Source organism: Acinonyx jubatus, chromosome C1, assembly GCF_027475565.1.
Source record: "Acinonyx jubatus isolate Ajub_Pintada_27869175 chromosome C1, VMU_Ajub_asm_v1.0, whole genome shotgun sequence".
NCBI classification, from domain to species: Eukaryota; Metazoa; Chordata; class Mammalia; order Carnivora; family Felidae; genus Acinonyx; species Acinonyx jubatus.
This window is the reverse complement of record NC_069381.1, coordinates 136,374,364-136,393,852: the sequence shown is the minus strand read 5'-3', so window position 1 is coordinate 136,393,852 and position 19,489 is coordinate 136,374,364. Positions and strand designations below refer to the sequence as shown.

The window sequence follows — 19,489 nt, the reverse complement described above, 5'->3', positions numbered from 1 at the left end:
TTCCCCAAACCAGTATTTCTCCCCTCCCTCCCTTTTTTTTTCTGGATGGGTGGGGATTAGGGGATTCTGTAACAGTATCTTCACTCTAGGATTCGGTTGTTCTGGAGTCTTGTTTTCTGTATTCTGGGATATTTAGCCTGATGTGAATAGGTGTTATATAAAGAGTCTTCAGAGGATGAACATGCATGGTGGATTCTGTGGCTCATTGATGACATCAACAAACCAAGCTCTTTCAATCTCCTGTCCAGTCATTCTCAATGTGTTGGTATTTGGCTCTTGTGCTGGTTATCTCAGGGCCATAAGAAGGCTACCACAACTCCTGACAACATAGCCATGTTCACAGACAGAAAGGAGGAGTGGGGGCTGGGGTAGGTAGAAGAAGAAGTGGCTTAAGGTAATTCCCTCTTTGTCTCTGTTTCAGGCTCTCTCTGTGTATAGATAGATTGATAGATATATAGATACCTATAGATATATAGATATATTAAATATATCCACAAGATGTTCACTCATATCTTGTTGACCAGAAACATGTTCTATACCAACTATAGTATAAGTATGAGAAAGCCAATATTAGGCAAAAATGAATGGGATCACTAACAATGGCTTAGCTAATCATGATTCAAATGGTGGAGATTGAGCACATCACTGTTCTGCACAAAATGGTGGTTCTGTTGGTATGGAAGAAGGGGTGGATGGCTGTTATGGGGCCCAACAACAGTTCTACCACACTAACATAACCATGGTTATGTTTTATCCTCTTCTGCACTGTCACGGGAGTGTGAATCATTCATTCTAAGGGGCTCCCTTCCCAGTCCTAGAGAATGAATCATGATCATGAGTGATTTAAGCCAATCATGGTGGCCCAATTCCCCTTGCCAGTGGTTGGATTAAGCATGGAAGTGTGACACAATTTTGACCAATGAGATGTAACAGGAATTGGAAAGGGGGCTTCTGGGAAATATTTGCCTCTCTGACTAAAAGTGACACATGAGGGAAAATAGTATTTGATTTTTCCGGAGGATGTTGGCATATATGGTGTGATGATGGCTGGTACTACTGTAGTCAGGAAGGGAACCACACAACCTTTGCTGAGAAAGGCAAAAGGGAGAGACAAAAGTTCATGGGGCCTGATGACAATTCTGATCCACTGAACTAACTATCCCTGCAGACACTTAATGAAGAACTTATATGAGTAATAATTCTTATTATTTAAGCCACACTGAATCTTTTTTTTTCTGTTATTTTCCATCCAAAGAATCTCAAGGCAAGGTATTAATTAGGTGAGTTTCCCAAAGTCTATAACTCAAAATATTACTCTCTAACCCAAAGTAATCCATGATCAAATAAATGTGGGAAATTTGAAAACTATACATGTTTGTGGAAGTTAATGATCATATTAGCATATCAAAGGCTCTGAGCAAAATTATCTTAAAGAGAATCTTTGTCTCTACTCATAATTCTATAGCTCCCGGGCACCTGGGTGGCTCAGTTGGTTAAGCATCTGACTTCGGCTCAGGTCATGATCTCACAGTTCATGGGATTGAATCCGGTCGGGCTCTGTGCTGACAGCTCAGAGCCTGGAGCCTGCTTCAGATTCTGTGTCCCCCCCTCTCTCTGCCCCTCCCCCACTTATGCTCTGTCTCTCTTTCTCTCTCTAAAATAAATAAACATTAAAAAAATTAATCCTATAGCTCCCATTTAAGAAAGAATTAAATAAACAGTATATAGGTAAGAGAAATCTCTCTATTCAAGAGATTTTGAATAGAAAATATATTTGATATACTAACCCCTCTCTCCTAGTAAGAAATCCATAAAAACCCCTGCTCTTCTCTACCCCTTGGACTTGAATCTATCCTTGACACTGGGAAATCACTAGCAGGACTCTCGTTCTTTGCAACAATCTTGAGGTGGTCCATTGTTTCCACTAAAAGACCAGCTCTCAGTTATAGCCACACAGGCCAGCTTCCCTGACTCTTACAATCATCATAAGGGCCTTCCTGTTAGTCAACAAACATTGATTATTGATTATCAGCAATAAACCCCAAACTCTGTGAAATCTGAAGAAATACAGGTATAAGATGTGGTCTATGTATTAGTTTCCTAGAGCTGCTATAACCAATAATCAAAACCTGGGTGGCTTAAAACAACAGAAATTTATTCTCTCATAGTTCTGGAGGTTGTTGACAGGGCCATGCTCTCTCCAAAGGCTGTAGGAAAGAATCCATTCTTGCCTTTTCTAGCTTCTGATGGTTGTTGGCAATCCTTGGCTTTGTTTGCTTGTGGCAACGAAACTCTGCCTCTACTTTTTCATGTAGTCTCCCCTCTGTGCATCTGTGTTTCTCTCCTTATGAAGACACCAGTCATTGGAATAGGACTCACCTGAGTCCACTATGATCTCATCTTAACTGATGTTATCTGGAAAACCCTATTTCTAACTAAAGTCCTACTCTGAGGTTCTGGATGGACACTATCAAACCCAGCACAGTCTGTAGTTGAGGAGCATTCACTATGGTTAGGTTTGCCCCACATTTCTGTTATTGGCAGTAAGTGTCCTTACTGTGAGATCCAGGTGGCTCAGAGAGAAGAAAGTGTTCAAGTTGTTTGGATGGGGTCAGGGAAAATGTGTGGATGAAGTGGAACTTGAATGGAACTTTGAAACAGGGCTGGAATTTCGTCTAATGGAGGTGACAGAGTAGAATGTTTTGCATCTTGGAGATGGGAAAAATTCATGACCAAGGACTGTGAATTAACAGCTCTATTCTGAATAAATGAATTACTCAACCCCTTACTCACTTGGACTGTGATTCCTGAGGACATATGTAGTCAGGGCAGGGCAAAGTTACCATTCCCAAGGCCCAACCTCTTCTTTATAGCTGGGAGGGGTTGTTGTAGGGAAAGAAGATGTGTGTGTATGTGAGGGGTGGGGCACAGAGGAATTTCCTTTATGTAATGAAAATGGTCTGTCTCCTTGCAAGAAAGAAGTTGGGGATAGTAGCAAGAAAGGATTATATACTTTAAGTAATCATAAAAGCTTAAGACAGAAGATAGATATTACCCACTTAAAATAGACATGTGAAGACCACAGTTGTAGGTCAGATTTAGATGTGGATTTTTTTGGCTTAAATCCAGAGGAAAATTTAAAATCTTGATTATTATTATCTACAGTTTTTTCTTTTGCCAGCACTGTTTTTTTTAAGTCACCATCAAGATTTGTACACCTGTCTAAATTTATTTCCAAATATCCTAATAACTATTTACTTATAGCCTTCTACATTTTTGCAGTATTGTTTGGATGCTCCAACTATTAACCTTAGTCATTTTAAAGTAATTGTAGCATGGCTCCACATGCAAAACATTACTAGAAAAGACTTTGCTCTGCTTCACATAGAACCAGCTGAGTATTTTACTTCCCTTTCCTTTATATAGCTTCTTTTCCCTATATATAGATCAAACAGTTTTTAAAAGTATCTCTAATTCCTGGTCTTCAAAGTCTGCTAGAGCAGCCCTGAAAATTGTCTCCAGAAATAAGTTTCTTTGCAGCCTACTAATTTAATTCAGCCGTCCCCAAATTTACGAATGGTGTTTGCTCCAAAATGACCTCCTTTTCCTTTGCTACAACCACAACTTTGGTTTAGTGGACTTTTGACCATTATTGCCATCCACAGTGCTCCTGTATCACCACTGAGAGTTTTACCTGATACCCTTAGGTCATCTGGAAATATGTCTCCTGCCTGTCACTGGCTTCTTTGATAAATCCCATCATATTTTGATGTCAAACTTTAGGTTTCAGTGGCAAAATTGTCCTTTTCCCCCTAGCTTCTGCAGGATGGGATCAAGACGCACTATCCATGTTGAAACTGATGAGGCTGAAACAAAATAGAAAAATATTTAATGATATGAGCAAAACCAGAAAAAATCTATCTGACAATTAAAGAGAAATGATTAAAAGGGGTGTATCCAGGGGCAAGGCACAGACTCTGACAGAATGGTGGCCGGGTGGAAACATCTAGAGTGATTATTCTTATGGATACTGATTGCCCTTTCTAGGCTGTTTGCTATCACTCAGGTTCTCTTTGGGTCAGTTGGCCTCTTATTTCTGTGATGGGCTGCTGCTGGAAGGTGTGATGTCACACTTCCTAATGTACCGAATGACTTTCCTTTTTGAAGAAAGCTGTTACTTTTACCTCGAGGATCATTTTACAGAGAAACTATTCAAGGGGTCTCTCCAGTTTGTAAATTTGAAACTGACCCTGAAGTGTTTTAGAGAAAAGTTTTGGAACACTTCTGGCAGATCAACTTTTTAGTCATAGAGGTTGAGGAGAAATTAAAGACTTGACAGATATCAGAACTGGGAAATGCTTTTTAGTTAAAATCGGGATAGAAATTTCTGGGAGTTTGGGGGCCTTGAAAGAAGTAAAAGGTATTTGAAGTGTGTTGGCTACAATGTTGAATCAGGCTTCAGTGTTCTTATGTGAACCAAGATTGAGAGAATTGTGTATGAGTTCTGTGAGGTCAGGGACTAGGTCTGCCATATTATTACATTTTTAGTACTTTGCTCAGTGACTGGTACATAGTAAGCTCTCAATAAACATCTGGTGACTGAATGGATAAATGAATAAAAAAATGAATGCCTCTGAGATCTGTGGGTAGTTGGATCTTACTGGTAGATGAAAAAGACTTGAAATTCCATTAGAAATTAATTACTTTGGTTTAAATATTGCCTTTTTACCTCCCACACCTTCTTTGAAACACAAATACCCCTGAGCAAAGTGACATGCTAGTCCTCTGATGTTTTACTGTGAATGGGTTTATCAGATCATGATGCCATGTGACATTAATGAAAGGGAGGAGAAACTAAATGGAGGTAAATTGTTGCAGAAAGGGAGGCCAGAACACAGGAGACCAATTTGATGCAAGTAGTTTCCCTATGGCTGCTTTTGTAAGGAGAACCCTGCTCCAGCTGTTATAGTCATTCCCGGGAGCACCTGCAGCTTTTGGAAAGTAGCACAAATTAGGGGAAAGAGAAGAAAGGTAGTTGGAGAGTGGACTTTTTTATTCTGACCTAGTTTTCTATTAATAAAATGTATTTATTACTTACGCAACATTTTTCCCAGCAGGCAAATTGTAACTAACAACATACAATTTTAAGCTAACATTCTTTCTGCTAAAGGCCTCAGTCATAACAGGTGCTATTAATGGTAATAAGTACTTGACGAGGGAGAAAGAACAATTCTTTTATTGGAACATTTGTGGAAGGTCCAGTCAATGTAGTTAAGAATTATGTCAAGTACCTTATTTTTCTGCTCTCAGGGAAGACCACGATCTGTGAATGATTTTACGGTGCTTGGGTAATAATGAATTCTGGTAGATACAACTGAAACAGTCCTGTGGATGATTATGCCCTTGAAGGTAATGACACTGGGTTTAAGGAAAATGGATATTTACATGTAGGAATTGAAACAAACACTGAACGTTCAATCTGTGGTACTGTGTTGCTATTAAGTTACCGAAAAGAGAGAGAAACCCTGTACATTCTCAGCTCAGAAAAGAGCGCAAGGAAGAGGAGAGCTGGGAGATAGTACCAGATGGTCACCCTTCCTACGAGCAGTAGTGGTGCTTTGAAAATCCTCTGGAAGAGCATCAACTCCTGTGAGCGCATTCCTTGGGCCACTGTTTTTTGCTTTCTTCCTGAGCCTGGGTGTCTGGGGTGCATGGAGTTGGAAGAGGGGCAGGGATGGGCTGCTGCTCGGATCTGCCACGTCTAGCATTTGACGTCTAGCCTAAAGAATATAGGACCATTGTAAGAGTCATTTATCGTCGGGGCACTTGATTGGTTTTAAGAATAGACACTCACTATTTTATTTAGTTGTGAAAGCTCCCTTCTGGGCCCAAGGGCCGCACAGTCCTATTAGCAACCAGTTTAAGTTCACATTGATACCAGGTTAGTAGCACTCATTTCTTTAGCACATTGAGTGCCTACTATGTGCCTTATTCCACAGCTGGGTATGCTGTTGTGAAAAAAGCCAACAGAGTTTCAGGATTCTCAGAGCTTATGTTTTAGTGGGGGTGATATACCGTAAACAGCACATAAAGATAGAGAGGTTGCTTTTAAAAAAATAGTCTCTACCTTGGAGGATATAATTAGACAGACTAATATATCAGCATATACTTAACAGATAATCTAGAAAGACAGTATCAGTAACTTAGAGGACCTTTGTGGATCTCCAGTCGATGTCATTTACCCTGTTATGGGGCATGTTACAGTTGCATCTTTACACTTCAAGCTGACTTGGAAACTTTTTCTTGTTATTACCCTACCCCTTTCTGATGATGTAATTACTTACCTTACTGGAGAAATTAACATTCTGATGAAATAGGTCACTGTCACATCGTGACTGTTGATTTGCATGCTGTTCTCCTACAGAAAGTAAGAGAACTGAACCAGTCCTCATTGTGACTTTCCATTCCCACTTTTCAGTTCTCAGATAACATCTTGAAAAGTGGCCTCTGGCCCCTCTTACCCCTCCCCCCCCAGTTGTTGTTTGTCTCCTTGGTTTATCCCATAGTGTTTATAAACAAGAAGAGGAGGTAAGAAAAATATGTGAATAACCATGAAAACAAGGCAGAAGGTGTAAAATGCTACAAATAATTATAAATAGTGTTAAGTAGATTTAGTAAAAAAGAAGTCACTTATCTTTTTTTATTTCATATTTTAAAAATATTGAATCCTTGGAAAAGATGAGGTCTTATACATCTATATCATCTATATCTGTATCTATATCTATCTCTATATCTATATCATCTATATCTATATCTATCTATATGTATCTTTGAATCATTGGACAAGAAAATAAAGGTCCTGAAATGTTAACAAGATTTATGAACACAGGAACAAGGTCTTATAGAGGCGATTGAAATATGTGACAAGCATTAGCATTTCAGAGTAGTGATGAGCTATTTGTATAGATTGATGTGGCTAAAAATTAGACAAGGCATATTAAAAGCTGAGATCATTCAGGCTTAGGAGCAGCTGAATATGAGCAATTATGAAGCAGTTAAGCCATTAAATAAAACTGAATATCTTGTGAACTGCCAGAGCAAAAAGGCACCTCCGTGTGACCGAGAGCTTTATCACCAACACTCTCGTCTCAAAAACATAAACATTAGGAAATGTTGGTGCCAAGGGCGATGGAGAGGTTCTTTGAAGGCAAATCATATCACATGTTGCTCAGGACAGCAGCCTCATGCAGACAAAACCATCTCTAACTGGGCATACCGATTGTGTGAGCAGAATGTGGGGATAAAGGGATTAAGGCCACCGTTTTGGTTTGGGGGCTGATACAGGGTCTGAATGATTCAGACCCTGTGGTGAATGGTTCACCTGGTTTTCGTCATGCTCCTATAATTGTACATTTAGACTGGCTGCCTTCATCAGCTGATCCCTCTTGTGTGAAGGATTGTAAACATGGGTAATGCTGTCTATGTGAAGATGATTATTTTATTCCCGTTCTGCTCTGGTGTTAGGTGTTTTAACATGAGAGGGTTTCAAGAACACACTATGTGAGGGGAAATAATCCTGAAAACATCTGTTCTTTCTCCAGTCCCTGTGACTTGGCTATACCATTTGATAGTAAATAAGATTATTCTGTGAAGAATAAGCTGAGGCAGTTTCAGAATGGATCTGCCCCCGTGCAGTAATGCTGTGTCTATATGCACAAGTCGTTTGAATGGCTTAATTGGTTGTCAATAAAACATCTAATATTTATTAGGAATCTGCCATGTGTTAGGCATGGGGTAGGCACGTTTACATATTTATACAGGAGAAACAGGGCGTTGGAGTAGAAAGAGCACAATTAGAGCTTAAGTCTTGGCATAGCCTTTAACTAGCTGGGGCAACTAAACAAGTCATTTAAAACACTCAAGGGCGCCTGGGTGGCTGCATCAGTTAAGCATCTGACTTTGGCTCAGGTCATGATCTCCCAGTTCGTGAGTTTGAGACCCATGTTGGGCTCTGTGCTGACAACCCAGAGCCTGGAGCCTGTGTCAGATTCTGTGTCTCCCTCTCTGTCTAACCCTCTCCTGCTCACACTCTGTCTCTTTCTTTCTCAAAAATAAATAAAAACATTTAAAAAACTAAAACACTCAACAAATGTAGAAAAGGAAATCAAAGTCTCTAGATTTGTATTTATTTTGCTGTTTAAAAGCATGTGTGTGTGTGTGTGTGTGTGTGTGTGTGTGTGTATGTGTGTGTGTGAGCATGTGCATCTGCGTCTGGAAGAGATTATCTTTCATATTCCCTCCAGCCCTAAAGTTCTATGGGCTGTGCGTGTATACAGCTTTATTTATATTTTTGACCCTTTTGCTTTTTCTTGGAAAATATATTTTCCATTTGCTGTATTTTCTTTCTTCTACATCCAAGTTAGTCATCAAATTCCACTTTGATTCTTCTTTGAATTCTCTCTCAAATACCTTGCTTTCAACCAGTCATTCTGTATCAGGAAGCCCAGTGGTTAGAAAAGCAGTCTCTAGAGTAGAGTAGATGTAGGTTGCAATTCCTCCTTTACGGTTGGTAGCTATGTGATCCTATGATCCTGTGATCTTTGCTATTTATTGAAAGTGTTTGAAATTCAGCTTCCTTATCTGTAAACAGGAATGGTGATTTCTAACTCTCAGGATTGCTGTGAATATTAAATGAAAGAGTGCATACAAAGTACTTAGCAAAGTGTCTGGTACAGAAAACTCAATGTTAGCTAGTCCTTATACTGGTACACTATTAGTAGTAGCAGTTGTGGAACTGCTTTCCTACCATCGCCACCGTTGTTTTCATCCTACCATCCTTTTTCATTACACTGGTTCACTACAACAGCCCTGTAGCTGATGTGCTAACACCATTCATGGAACAGGTACTATGAGAAACAACTCTACAACAGGGTAGACTCTCTCTGTGTTTCATTTTGGAGAGTTTCTGTCATTTTAGATCCAGGTTTATTCATTTTATTCCTGTGGCGTCTAATCTGCTGTTTATTTCACTCAGTGTATTTTTCATCTGATTGCATTTTTCATCTATAGAAATTTTAATTTTTTTGGAGCAATTCTCCTTGACTTGCTCATGGTTTCCTCTACCTTAGTGGTGCTCAACCAGAGGTAATTTTGCCCTCGAGGAGACGGATGAAAATGTCTGAAGATATTTTGCTTGTCACAGGGGAGCATGGGGAATGCTACTGGAATCTAGTGGGTAGAGGCCAGGCTGCTGCTAAACATCCTATAGTACACAGGACAGCTCCCTCAATGAAGAATTATCTGGCTCCAAATGGCAGGAGCACCAAAGCTGAGAGACACTGCTCTACCTTGGATAAATGGAATATAGTTGTGGTATTTGTTTTAATATTTTTGCCCACTTGTTCCATCATTTGTGTCATTTCTGAATCTGTTTCTAGTCATTGTTTTTCTCCTCATTATGCTTCTTTGCATGCTTGGTGTTTTTTCATTGGGTGCCAGTTAATGTGAATTTTATCTTGTTGGGTGCTGAATATATTTTGCATTCTTTTAAATATGCTTGAACTTTGTTCTGGACACATTTAAGTCACTTGGAAACAGTTTGATCCGGTAGGCCTGTTTTGAAAATTTGCTAAGTGGAGTAACCTTCCGTCCAGGAATAATTTTTTCTCACTACTGAGTCGATAGCCTTCTGAGTCCTCCACCTGATGCTCTGTGTGTTATAAGGTTTTCTACTCTGGTGGGGGCAGGGGAGAAATGGAACTATTTTCAGATGTGTGTGAACTCTGTGGATTGCTTCTTTTCAGCCGTCTTTACCTGTCCTCAGTAATTTCCTCACACATACGTGTCCTTGTCGGCTGTCAGGTGAGTACTCAGGGAAACCCTCTGTATATCTTTCGAACACGAGATTCCCCTCTCTGGTACGGCGTGCTGTGAATTCTACCTACTTGGCCTCCCTTCTTAGTCAGCTCTATCTTCTCAACTCAGGGAGAAAGCCAGGCTCTGTTTGGCTGAGCCTGTCTCCATTATAGCCTAGATACTCTCTCAAGGCAGTAAAAGGGAGCAGTCGAAGTAAAACTCACCTGGTTTGTACTCTTTCACTCAGGCATCACTGACCTGTGCTTCCTATTGTCCAATGTCTGGAAACTAGTGCTTCATATGTTTGGTCTGTTTTGTAAAGTTACTTAAGGTGAAAGGGTAAATCTGGTCCCTGATACTCCATCAGGGTCAGAAGTAGAAGCTTGCAGTAGCCTTTTAATAAAGGTACACAGACAGTGCTCTATATTATATTTAAAATAGAATCTCATTTTGTTTCCACAGCTGTGCTTCTAGAAACATATTCTATCTTCAGAATCAAACTGGCGTCAGTGCTGAGATCTAAGCCACAAGGTATGCATTTAGCAGAATAACCTCTGAACTCTTCCATGTTGCTTCTCTTCTGCTCTCTCTCTCTCTGTATCTCTCTCCACGTGGTGTTCTTCTCTTGAGAATGTACTTCAGGGCTTCAGCTGTTCCATTTTAAACCTTTTACCCTCCTGTATCCTATTACTTGCTCAATTAATTTGGAACTTTTTTGGTTGCTCTTGGCCTTTTCTGCAGTCAGGTCCTAAAGTTTATGTATGGCTCAATAATTCATATGTCTGTTTGTTGGTTACAATGCAATTTAATGGTGTATTTATATTGCTGTATTTATTAGCTTTGAAATTCCTAACAGAGGGATCCATTTTCTGCCCTCAGGGCATGCTCACATTTTAATTACCACTCATGTATTAAAGAATATTTCTTTACATGTTTTCTAGTCACTTTTTTTTTCTTAAAGACTTTCATTAAGATATGTTTATTGAAGAGGATGGGGGCTGGAAATATAATGAGAACTGGGGAATGAAAGCAAAATAAAATACAACTGAGTCCCAAGTTTCAGTGCTTGCCAGCTGTGCCATTACTATTTCTCTTGGTGGCAGGATATCTTCAGATTTTTCCAAAGCTAGAGAAATGTTAGCTCTTCATGGCTTGTGGTCACTAGCCTGGAAGTTACTAATCCTGATGCTGTTATACTGTAGCTTGAGTGAGCTTGATCTGGTTAGGGGCTTGTTATGCTACTCCACGTAGTATGATGTTTGACAATAAAGCTCAGGATTTAGGTTGAGTGGCTCATAAGATTAGAGATGGGAAATGTGGAGTCTTTCATCTTTTGGTTCTTAATTCAGGGCCAATCAAGAAGTCATTGGATTTAATGACCTCCAGTTAGAGGATTCTGTGAAATAAGCTGTTGCTGTCAATCCTATTTTTAATGGACAAGAATCCCCATAATTCAGTGCCACATGGTACCCTTTGTTCTATAGGGTTGATAAATGGGCTGTGAATTGATGGTTTCTGGAAACAATTTCTCCCTCCCTCCTCAGAGCTTAGGCAATTTGATAGGATAAACTATAGAAGTGTAACCGAACTTTATTACTGATCTAAATATGTTATTTGGAGTTGTTCCAGGATTTGGGGTTCATGTAGAGAATGGGGCCGCAGTAGGAAGCGAATACTATGCAAATCAAAGGAAATTAGGATCCACCATTGACCTAATAGCTTAGGGAGCACTATGGAAAAGTGTCAGCAGTTTCCAAGCCAGGGAACCAACTCTTTATTCCAGGGTATAGCAGCTGTTTGAGCTGCCAGCTTGAGGCCAGGAGGTCAAGGCCAAGAAGATAGTAAAACACTGAATACGTACTTGAATAGCAGCCTGAAGATATTAGCAATAGAGAGGTTAAAACTGAGGCTCCCCCCTTGACAGAAAGTCTCTTACATTTTTCCTTCCAGTGGGTGTAGATGAGCCAATTTAAGAGAATAGCATGTAGATTGAACAGTATGATGCAAAATGACAACAGGTTATGACAAATGGCAAGAGGTCCCAACATACTTGGATTTAAATCACTTGAATTCAACTCTATCCACTTGGGGGAAAAAAGAGAAGAAAAAAATAATTTAAATGGAGTGGATGATTCTGCTTGCCTTTTCATCCAATAAATGAGCAAGAGATAGATGTGAACCCAAGTTGTTTCCTGAGTTGGTCTCAGTCCTTATGTGCTTCTTACACTGAGTACTTCTATGCACAATGATTCAAATGTTTAAGGAGACTTAATTTTAACAACAACATGTCACTAAAAGCAAACTAAGAACTTCACCTAGTGCTCGGTCAGAGAAGGAACTGGGAGAAGGGGTTATAAACCTTCCTAATAGATTTTTTTTCCCAATGGTAATTTTGATTCTGTGAGTTTTGCTTCTAGTGCTAATCCTAGAACCTAATTTCCATAAAAGATGCAACTACAATAGAATGGCATAATACCTGGCACATGGTTGGCATGTGACAAATATTGGTAAATTGAATGAATGTATGAATATTAGATATACTTATATGAGCAGAATGACAGGCAATCCTTTTCTAGAATATTTAATAGCTCTGCTAGAAATGTCTCTGTGAATTGCCCTAGCTACCATACATATATAGGTCTCATCTGTGTATCTTTTAATCGCTCAATAGATCAATTTATCTAAAATATAGTTGTAGCTACCACAACTCTTTAGTACTTTGAGTACTAAAGAATGATCTTGGTAAAATTTGAGTTGTAATACTGAGTGGTAAGTGTTATATTTTGTGACTTGCTCATCTTTGAGTTTAAAAAGAAATCTCTGTCATTAAAACAAAATAAATCAAAGAGCGTTGTTGAAAACATATTGTAGAAATAGTCCACATAGGCAGAAATTCACCTTGAGGTGAATACTGGAACAAGGACCAACAATTGAATTGTAAGCCTTCCATTGGCCTTCCTAGCTGACTGACCATGGGTAAGCTGTAATCTTTCCCTTCTCACTTTCCTTTCCTGTAAAATGAATGGGTTGGATCAGAACAAACTCTGAACTCTTTAGACTTTAAACATTTCATAGTGAGTTTAAAAAAAAATCTTTGAAAATACTTTAGCAGACGAAAAGATTAAGGGATTTTTATTAGACTGCTTTCCTTTTTCAGAGATCTCTAGCATTGTGATTTGGTATTTACAGAAGGGGCCAATCTTCAGAGCAAAGATTTCTACCTTAATACCTAATTTTCACCTCTTTAGAAACATTCAGAAATACTATTTGGAAGTTTCTTCTTAATTCTATAGTGGTTCTTAAATTTTATGATGCATAAATATTAGCTGGGAGGTTTGCTAAAAATGTGCATTCTGGGGTGAAGCCTAGAAATCTGAATATTTATGAACATACTAATTCTGAGGTTATGGTCCCTGAGCTCATTTTAAGAAACACTGATTTAAGGTATAAATACAATTGTCTTTGGATAGGAAGGAGCTCAGGAAATAATCAAGTCTAATCTATCCTCAAAGATAGTTTATTCTCAAGGCCCACCATAGAAAGGTATTATACAAAGTTCTACATTTATTTATTTATTTATTTATTTATTTATATATTAGAGACAGAGTGTGGGTGGGGGACGGGCAGAGAGGGAGATACAGATTCTGAAGCAGGCTGCAGCTCTGAGCTGTCAGCACAGAAACCGAAATGGGGCTCAAACCCACGAGCTGTGAGATCAAGACCTGAGCCAAAGTCGGCTGCTTAACCAACTGAGCCACCCAGGCTCCCATACAAAGTCCTACTTTTAATTTATTCATATCTTTAAGAATTCCTTCTTTGTGTTGAACCTAAAACAATCCTGTTTCACTTTTATGGTTGCTTTTCTTTGTTGGCCCCAATACTTCTAGTAAAAATTCTTATGGGATCATGAAATCTTGGAATTGAAAGTGACACCAAGGGATGGTTTTATTTAAGTACTCTGATTTTTGGCTGGACTAGAGTAAAATAAATTTTTAAAAAATCGTGAAATGATTAGAAGGCTAATATAAAAAGATTTGCTCAGTAAAAGACCTTAAGGTCATTTTGGAACACACAAAAAACTAGACAAAAATAAGGAAGCAATTAAAGACATTTCAAGACACAGAGCATTCCCAGTTAACTACCCTTAGGGAGTCATCTTTAAAAGTAAGCGACTGCCTGGCAGGTTGGTAGGTAAAAGGTGAGTAAGTAAAATCTGCCCTTAGGGATTTGTGGAAATGTAGATGGGCCACAGTTTGAGTAGAAGAAGGCAAGTGAAGAGAATAAGTCTTATGACTCTTACCCACTGATACTTGGTACCATTAAGCCTCCAGTTAGCTAGTGCCTGGACTTTATAGATGGTGCCTAATGACCTAAGAATTGTTTTCAAAGTCAGGCGTGGCTCACAGCTCTGCCTTAGGGTATGGTGGAGGGTGGGAGGTGATGGTAGAGAAGATGAGTTTGTCAATACCTTTTGTCATAAGCATGTGTGGGCTTGAGCCTAAAAGTTGTGTTGTTTATTTTGGCTTCCTTGCCACCTTCCTGTAGTGAGAATGCTCTCCAGAGTTTCATCATCTCTCAGAGGTTACTGAATGTCTGTTCTTTGTAGTATCAGAGGGGATGATTACAGGCAGCGACATTCTGGCTTTCACTCCTTTGCCCTTCTGACCCCAACAAATGTGTCCCATGGACAAGTCCATTTTTACTCTCTAGTCTGAACTTCATCTTTGATTTTGATTTGAACAACATCACATAATAGAAGAAAATGGAGTTGGAATTGAGGGCCATGCTTAAGGAAAATAACAGAAATTGATCAGATAAGGCTGGCCTAGGACATCCAAAGTAAACTTCAGTTTTGCCAGAGTTTCAGGTTGGTGTTGTCAGAAAGCATTTACCACCTCCCTTGTTCCTTTTTTCCCCCACTAGTAAAGCAAAAATCACATTATTAATATTTTTTAATTGAAGCACAATTAAGAGAACTCTAAAAAGACACACTTTGCTGGTTTTTAAAATACTACATGTGAGGTCATTCAGTTTGTTCTATAGCTCTGAATTTATTCAGAATTTATTCTCTTGATAACTTGTTCAAATAATTTTAAAGTTTGGGTTGAATTCAAACAGATAACTTGAATAAGTAATTTCCAACTGGATGGTTTTCCCCAATCCCTTTTTTTGAATGAAATAAAAATTGTCTCAATTGTAATAATAATGGTATAAAAAATAAATAGTATTTAATTCCAATTTATTTGATCATCAATACTAAGGAAAAGATCCTCTCCAAAGAAAAAATCAATAACCTCAAACTCAAGACATACTTTTCCAGAAATTTCTGAAGCCCCGACTAGGTCATATGTTCCTTATCTCTGCTCCTACAGCTTCCCATGGATACCTTTGTCATAAATTTTACTAAAGTACTATAAGACAGTAGTACAGCAGGAAGGGCCAGTGTATAAGCTAAAACCTAAAGCCTGAAGTATAATCCAAACTCCAGCATTTACTATCTCTGTGATTTTAAAAAAGCTAATTAACTCCTTTAGACTCGGTTTCTTCATCTGTCAAATGAGGATATCACTAGTATTTACCTCATACTCCACACATGAGGATTAAATGAGACAATCCATGTAAAGTGCTCAGAGCACTGCTTGGCATATATCGGATGCTCATTAAAAGTTAGCTAGCTATGATAATTGTCTGGTCCCTCCTCTATACTGTGAGTTCTCACAGAACACAATTTATATGTCAACATTCATGTTTATTCCTGAAGTTTGTGGCATATATTCTCTACTCCATAGATGCTGAATGGCAAGATGCTTTACTCTTGGTGACACTGTGGAATCCAGTTTGCAAATGGAATTAAACAAACACAAACCCTCAAAGCTAATATTGTGGAGTATCCACACAAGGAAGCCGCAGATACATTATCTCCAACATTACATTGTGTGCGGTAGGGACAACAATGGAGCTTTAACAACAAATCTGCAACGGTTCTCTACCTTCTCCAGTTTGTGCTAAATATACACAAAATTTTAATACTTAGGAGAAGATTTGCAATTCGCCAAGTCGACAGAAGACTGCAAAAAGATTATGGAATTTTGGTGCTAAGAGGGCTCTAATCCTCTCATTTCATTGATGTGACTTTGTCCCTAGTGGTCCCTGTGGTTGATGCTAAGACACATAAGTAGTCATTAGAATGTCTGGAACCAATACCACGGACACCCGGTTTCTTGGAAAGGCTTTTGTGAGCAAACTTGCATAACTGAGGATAGTATGAGAATTTACTGGGTAATCTTAATGAACAACAACAAAAAAAGGGAGATGGGGTTATAAAAAAGCCTGCTAAAAAATCTTTGACTGAATACCCCAAGCAGCAAACTCTATCGCCAGCAGGGTGCTGGATTGCTGTGGTGTAGCAGAACAGTTTTGACTTTGAGGTAGAAGGATAGTGCTGCTTAGTGGTTTGGAGCCTTGGCCGTGGAGTCAGAAAAACCTGGGTTCTAACCCCAGCTCTGTCCTTTACTAGTTCCGGATCCCTGGAACCTTAAATTCTCTGTTTGTTATCTCAAGTGTATTTATTTATTTTTTAAAAGTTTACTTATTTATGAGAAATAGAGACAGCATAAGTGGGGCAGGGGCAGAGAGAGAGAGACACACACAGAATCCGAAGGAGGCTCCAGGCTCTGAGCTGTCAGCAGAGAGCCGGACGTGGGGCTCAAGCCCACAAACCATGAGCTGAAGTCGGAAGCTTAACCGACTGAGCCACCCAGGTGCCCCTGTTTTCTCAACTTTAAAATGCATACAATAGTACCTACTTCCTAGAATTATTTTGAGGATTCTCTGAGAAAATTTATATATTTAGTATATAATATTCAATAAGTGATAGATGTAGACTTTGAAACTTCATTAGATTCTCTGAGCCTCAGTTTTCATATCTGTACATTGGCATAATAACCTGTAATTTGCAAGACAATTGTAAGAATTAAACTTTCAACAAATGTTCTTTTGAAAATACCTACAATCTGGGTGTATTGGCTTCTTTCCTACTTTCTTCTGTCTCTTTGGCCTGTGTTTCCTCCTTCTTCTCTTCTCCTACCCAAGGATCAGGACCTTACATTATCTGCTGGTAGTCCAATGCTCCTTATTGATCTGACAGTTCAAACCTAACTTTCTTGTTAGTGCCCTGTGCTTCTGTTTTTATTCTTCTTGTCAAAAAGTCACAATTCTTTTAGTGTTCATCTTACATGAGTATCAGTAAGGAAAGCAATCTGATTAAAGCAATTCACAGTCTACGTGTAGATAACTGGTAAATTAACTCAGAGACATTTGTGTTTTACAGCTCATGCTAGGAGAAATATTCTTACCTTGAAAAAACACATACAATTTATTAAATCAAAGAAATCAGCAACAGCTGTGTGGAAGATAAAGATAAAGAAGAAATAATTTGTGGAAGAAATATTTTGGGACACTTTCCTCCTCTGGCAACTTTCCCTTAATACATACAAAAGAAAGAAATGGGTCAGCATCCCCACTCCGGAATGGTTGCGTAAGCAAGAGGAGTCTTTTAAAGGTGAGAGTGGATGTAGGTATTTAGATTTGGGTCTCTTGTGGGCCTAAGTGTCTCCTGTTCATGTGCCTTCTCTAGAGATATAGTCTGTGAGATCTCATTTTTTTTGAGACAGCCCCAAGTACCGAAAACATAGACTTTTTTTTTTCCTTGAGAGCACAATGGAAGCCTCTATTTTTATCTTGGCTGGAAATGAAAGGGAATGCTTCCAAATGTTTCAAATCTTCAGATGTCTTTAGTTTGGATGGAATAATATGAAAGATGAAGGCTGGCGGGGATGTGATTGAAGTCTATAAAGTCACGAAGGGTCTGAGCAGGGTGAATACAGATTTGCTCACCAAATCTCTGAAAGCTAAAGCCAAGGGCAATGCCTTAAAGCTTAAAGGGTGAACTCTTTGCACTTAATTGCACCTTAGCAAACATTCCTTTAGTTACAAAGAAAATAGAGTAGAATTCGAAGAGGCTGATGGGGAGTTTACCTCGAGAGGCGCTAACTGGACATGTGAGTAAACTCTGGGAGAGTTTAGGTTTATGTTCTGCATCGAATCTGCAGCTGAAAGGCTTGGATTAGAGAATACTTCAAGAGTCTCTGACATCCTGTGGCTTTGTATGTGATTAGTGAAAAAATTATGGGGTGCTTCTGGGTGCGTCCCTACCTTTCAGAGGCTGACATGGTATAAGAATATAATAAGTTCCTTAGTGTCAAAATTGGAGACTCCCTACTGGATCCAGAGTGTCTCACCTTTGCAGGTCCTCACTTCTCATGAGGTGAGTTTATCCAGGGGGAAAGTAATTTCTGAATTCTTAAAGTAATTGTTGAATTCTTAATTGCCCACATTGTTATATGAAAAAGCAGAAGAGAATGTCCAAACCCTTGAGATTTATCAGATGCTCCTAATGAAATCATATTAGTATTAGCAACAAAACAGACACATTTAGTTAAGTTCCAATATATTTGTTTCTTGACCTGCCATGATTCTATTAGTTTTAAAAAACACAGTGCTGAACTCAAAATGGATTGTTCTCTTGTTATAGCAAATGTATATTGATTTGATTAAAAATGCATTAATTTCTTTACATTTCAATAACAGTGGATTTTTTTTCAGAAAGAAAGGGCTGGAAAATGTGTAGTCATGTAACCTGATAATCTCAGATAAGTGATATTTAATATCACTCAACAGGAAATTTTTTCCCTTATACCTTTAAAGCAAAAATCTCCAATATTAAGTAATGTATGTAGTGCATATGAAACATTTAGAAGAAAAGAAACCTCTCTAATTTAACTCAAGGTCATATGAACATTGTCAGAGCAAAGAGGGAGCTGTGAAATTATCCAGGGAACTTGAAACAGTCTAGACAGTCAATCCAGATCATTTAAAAAGATATGTTAAAGATGCTCATAAGAATAAGAGAGTTCTGCTAATATGAAGATACAGTTTGGGGACAAATCAAGTTTTGTTCTGTTTAAGAACTGGAGGTCTTACTTGCAATTCATTTTATTAGAAACATATATGCTTAAAATAGTTCCAAAGATAGGAAATTATTTAATAAATTAATATGTTTTATTCGTTTATCATGCACACACATATAGCCATAGAAATAGCCTTAGAAATAACCTCAGGGTACTCTCATTAAATCTCCCATTGACTGTATTTAGGCAAGTCCTTTATTCTTTTTAAATTTTTTTCATTTGTAAAATGAAGACATGATAGCTGAAAAGGCACAGAATAGATCATCTCCACGTATGGCTTAACATAAAATTGAATAAACTATGTCTATGTACCTTTACATCATACAGACATACCACAATGTAAGTCTGCAACAGTTAGCTAATTGTATAACTGGGGGAATAAATAGCAAATTAATAAATTATGCTTTTGTTTACTCTTCTGCAAAGGATAATTGCTCAGTAGCTCAAGCTTCCAATTAGTGGGAACTCATTCAGTGATTGTGGAATTGAATTGATTGTGACCCATATCACATAAAAATGGGCTTGAATTCTAGCAGATATGCTTGAATTTCACAAATCTTGCATTCCACACTAGGGAAATCAGCCTCCAAAAGTATTTTCACTAT

The 19,489-nt window shown here is 38.5% G+C and overlaps 1 long non-coding RNA gene across 1 annotated transcript in view; it reads left to right on the top strand.

Moving 5' to 3' along the window:
* The window catches only part of LOC113595353 (uncharacterized), a 33,224-nt gene extending 14,813 nt beyond the window's left edge, over window positions 1-18,411 (top strand). The window contains exons 2-3 of the long non-coding RNA XR_008295337.1: window positions 10,318-10,386; window positions 17,186-18,411. This is a non-coding gene — a long non-coding RNA (uncharacterized LOC113595353). The remainder of the gene's footprint in view (window positions 1-10,317; window positions 10,387-17,185) is intronic.
* Window positions 18,412-19,489: the final 1,078 nt, after the last annotated feature.